Here is a 5022-nt window from a genome sequence, read left to right on the forward strand (position 1 = left end):
AGCAGACACATGCACATTTGTGGCCTGCTGGAGGTCATTTTGCAGGGCTCTGGCAGTGCTCCTCCTGCTCCTCCTTGCACAAAGGCGGAGGTAGCGGTCCTGCTGCTGGGTTGTTGCCCTCCTACAGCCTCCTCCACATCTCCTGATGTACTGACCTGTCTCCTGGTAGCGCCTCCATGCTCTGGACACTACGCTGACAGACACAGCAAACCTTCTTGCCACAACTCGCATTGATGTGCCATCCTGGATGAGCTGCACTACCTGAGCCACTTGTGTGGGTTGTAGACTCCGTCTCATGCTACCACTAGAGTGAAATCACCGGCAGCATTCAAAAGTGACCAAAACATCAGCCAGGAAGCATAGGAACTGAGAAGTGGTCTGTGGTTGCCACCTGCAGAACCACTCCTTTATTGGGGGTGTCTTGCTAATTGCCTATAATTTCCACCTGTTGTCTATTCCATTTGCACAACAGCATGTGAAATGTATTGTCAATCAGTGTTGCTTCCTAAGTGGACAGTTTGATTTCACAGAAGTGTGATTGACTTGGAGTTACATTGTGTTGTTTAAGTGTTCCCTTTATTTTTTGGAGCAGTGTATATTATTTTCCATATTCTATATGAGCTCCTCCCATCAACATTCCACTTCAAAAGCACACCTGTGCATTTATGGATCCCTGTAGTGTCCATTAATTTTTGTTTTGGACATACATTCCTAACTGTGTCTTTTTGTTTCGGCCTGGGGTTTGACTCAGGCCAAAACCAGGCTCTTTTTGGGCATGTTATAAGAGTACAGTTTTCCAGTAATACACTCAAATTGTAAACAAAATGTTGGACATCACACTGCTGCATCACCATGCTTTGATTCAGGTCAGCCAGATGCCTTCAAGCATCTGTAATCATAAACAACAAAAAACACATGTTGAAATGATGCTGTAGTCTCTTGTACAGAGATATAACAGCCTATACTGACCATGACTTCATAACATAGGCTGACTGTCATGATTGATGAATAAAAAGTTAGCGTCCTTAAAAAAGTACCACCATGGCAGCAGCTACTCTTCCTGGGGTCCAGCAAAATTAAAGTAGTTTATACACTTTTAAAAACATTACAATACTTCACAACAGATTTCACAACACAAGTGTGTTCCCTCAGGCCACTACTCTACTACCACATATCCTCAACACAAAATCCATGAGTACGTGTGCGTATAGTGTGTATGTTATCGTGTGTGTGTGTGTATGCATGTGTCTGTGCCTGTGTTTGTGTCTCTTCGTGTCTTAGGGGTATGATCTTTGACCCTTGTAACCTTCTCACTCATCATTATTCGTGATTCATTCATGATTATTCCTAATCATATTAGCATCCACATTTATGTAGAAGTGTTTAGTAACAAATTCTATTCTTATTTACAATACAAATGGCTCCAAAATAACACACTATATTATTTAGCATTTATTTCTATTGAGCACAAAATAATTTGAAACACAACCAAAATGAACTGCAAATGCATCCAACAAGTTTGAGACACAATCTTGATGTAGTCATTGCGTGCTAGGGATATGGGACGAAATACTAAACTTTTGACTACTTTATTTCATAAGAATCTTTAGGTGTGTCAATCATGTTGACCCCTACCTTTTTGAGAAAAAAATATTACTTGTTTAAACCTTATAAGGATCTGCCCCTTTTTTCAATTGTCGCCTTAAATGACATACCCAAATCAAACTGCCTGTAGCTCAGGACCTGAAGCAAGGATATGCATATTCTTGATACCATTTGAAAGGAAACACTTTGAAGTTTGTGGAAATGTGAAATTAATGTAGGAGAATATAACACATTAGATCTGGTAAAAGAAAATAAAAGAAAAAAAACATGTTAAAAAATTGTACCATCATCTTTGAAATGCAAAAGAGCGTAATGAATTATTCAGGCACAATTTCGAATTTGACCACTAGATAGCAGCAGTGTATCTGCAAAGTTTTAGACTGATCCAATAAACCATTGCATATCTATTCAAAATGTTGTATCAAGACTGCCCAGATGTGCCTAATTGGTTGATTCATACATTTTCAAGTTCATGATTGTGCACTTTCCTCAAACAATAACATGGTATTCTTTCACTGTAATAGCTACTGTAAATTGGACAGTGCAGTTAGATTAACAATAATTTAGAGGTTTGAGGTTAAAGGTTAAACAAAATATCTTTCTCTGGCAATTGTATTAGTATACAATTATATAATGCCAAATTCTTTTGAGCGTATAGCTCAGTATTTGAATGATTTCTTTTATACAGTCATTTTTGCCTATCTTTATCAAGGCCGTCAGTAATTTCGGACCCCACTGTAGACTCCATATCAGTGGTCACTAGGGTGTGTTGTAGAACCTGCATCCCTGCATCTGTCCACATGACCTGTGAGTTTACGCTGTGATTGTGTGAGATCCAATTAGTCTTTCATCCAGTCTGATGGGATGTCAGGGCTATAAGTGAGTGCGCATCTATAATTCACAAGCAAGCCACAAATGGAAAAGGAATCACAGTGTATCTCTTCTGCATATCCAGCTGGAGATTGAATCATGCTGGCCAACATAAATACTACACACAAGACCAGAGAGAAAGACATGCAGTATCAGCCTTCCCAGTCTTGTCTATTGGAAAGTGATCAATGAAATGGTCCTTGTTGAGAGGAGAAAGGGGGATGGCTTCTCTCCATGTGGTGGGCTAAGGGAACAGTGTGATCAGAAGTATGGTAAACGGACTCAGCACAGGCTAGACGTGTGTCAAAGAATCAAATAGATGTCTAGCGTCATGTTATGTTCTGTGGGAGACCGGAGTCAAACTCTTCCACCCGCTGCGGTTTTACTTGGAATCTGTTTTGGCCCATCTGCTTATTTTCTGTCCTGAATCACCATCTCTAAGGGGTAAACATCAAACAGTTATTCCCACAAACAAAAAAAATACTTTGTTTTAAAAGGATTCATTTCATTCTAATTCTATTTATATAGGGATATAAATCATTTATATAGAGACATAAATCAGAAATATTCTGGTCTTGAATGTTTCAAGAGACAACCCGATCAATGATTCCTCCGAATTGGCTATTGACTTGAATTACTACTGGACATCCTACAGGCACCACACTTTATAGATATTGGACTGGAGACATAACCCCCTTGTGGCCATTCTTAGGTCCACAAATGTTAATCCATCAGTTCTTCATCAACAGGCACCTTGCAGTGTCATTTCAAATACACTTTTTCAAAATAATTTAAAAGAAACATGGACAAGCCAATTGCAGTGAATTGAGACAAAAAGGCGTAACATTTCATTTGTATTCTTATATTTGTATTCCTCTGTTGGTTTTTAGATTTGGATTCATGCCTAAACCTGAAATATTTTATGTTTATCAGAGACTGTTTAGTATTAGAGCTTAATATGGATAAATATTTGTTGGTAATGAGTCTTTCTGAGCACATGGTCCTGACAGTAGAGAAAAGCAACTCAGATTTATTTACACTGAAAAAAGTTAAATGTAAGCAATCTTATATAGAGTAATAAATCACATTTTTTTGTGTTTGTTTTTTCTTTTCTTGCCAAGCTAAATTATCTAAACGTCATTGGTAGGTCATTTTGCTTCTTTTAACCTTAAAAAGGCTTAATACAAGTCATTTAGCTCTTATTTCAATATATTTTACCTTCATTGTCTTGATTTACTTGATTCTGACAGCCGATAAGCAGCAAGCACTTCAAAATACTTAGACCTACTTTATGGTAACCAAATGACTCATAACTGCTCAAACACCCTTTATACCACAAAGAATTACATTTTTGTCATCAATCCTAGAGGGAATTTCAAGGGGAAGAGGTGGTGTAAAAGATCTAGACCTCCTATTAGTAAAGTGGTTCTTTTTTGAGCCTGGGCTTTAATCTTTGAGTGAAAACACAGAAAAAAAACACTCAACAAGTGGCTGCTTGGCACAGCTGCTGGGAGTCTCATCTGCCTAATTCCACTCTAAAAATGTTAGTAATTTTGTTTAACTTTTGATATCTCCCAAGAAGTCAATATTATTACCCCCACCCCCAGTGACTGTGAGCACCAGGGCGGGAGCAGCTTGAGGCGGCCTGGAAAGAGGCAGATTAGTGTTCCCACACACCAGGGCTTCAACCCAGCTGTTGCCCAGCAACCAATTACCCAAGATATGCACTTCCTCTTTGAAGATTAAAATCCATTAACCTCCCTGCTTGAGCTTGGGTTTGTAGAGATCCGTTTTACATAATACAGTACGGCAGCGTTTGCTATATGTAGACAGTCAACCCACTTGCACCACAATTTTCGTGCTTGTTTTCAGTAACACATGGGAGTGTTTGTTAAATGATGAGTGAGGTATTCTGAATAGCTGACAGATTAATTTTAAGCGGGACAGCAATTACTTTGATGCATAAGTAGGAGTGCAGAGGTTTTTGGTGCAAAACACACCACAAAGTACCTGAAAGTGTATTCACCAACTATGACCCTTTAAAGTTGGGAGTAAAATAGGATTGCAAATGGACAATGATCAAGGACATTGTCTGTTTACCTAGGATTTACAGGAAAAAACATGACTTCATCCACATGATTGAACCACAGAGGGAAAAACAAAATAGGATGTTAATGCTGTTTGAGGTTTACTATGACCTTCTGCCTTGCTAATCAGGCACGTGTTGACAGGTCACCTCCACAGCAGCCTCATGACCAATAACAGGTTAGGCCTTGAGCCTTCAAACAAATAGGTTAAAAGGGATGTTATGGTAGTCAGCATGTCGACAGTCTAAAGAGAACAGGAAGTGATATGAGTATACTGTAGTAGATGATCAACTACATACCGGTAGCTCCAAACCAAGTCAGAAGACCCAAAATATTTGCAATACATTCATTCAACATTATTATTTTAGTGCTATCTTTTAAAGTCGCAGTACACCGTTTGAGTCACTGCCTCTGATTAGATAGCTCTTTAAATACAGTATCAGAGAATATTCAAACATGA

Source organism: Salmo salar, chromosome ssa20 (assembly GCF_905237065.1).
Source record: "Salmo salar chromosome ssa20, Ssal_v3.1, whole genome shotgun sequence".
Lineage (NCBI taxonomy): Eukaryota > Metazoa > Chordata > Actinopteri > Salmoniformes > Salmonidae > Salmo > Salmo salar.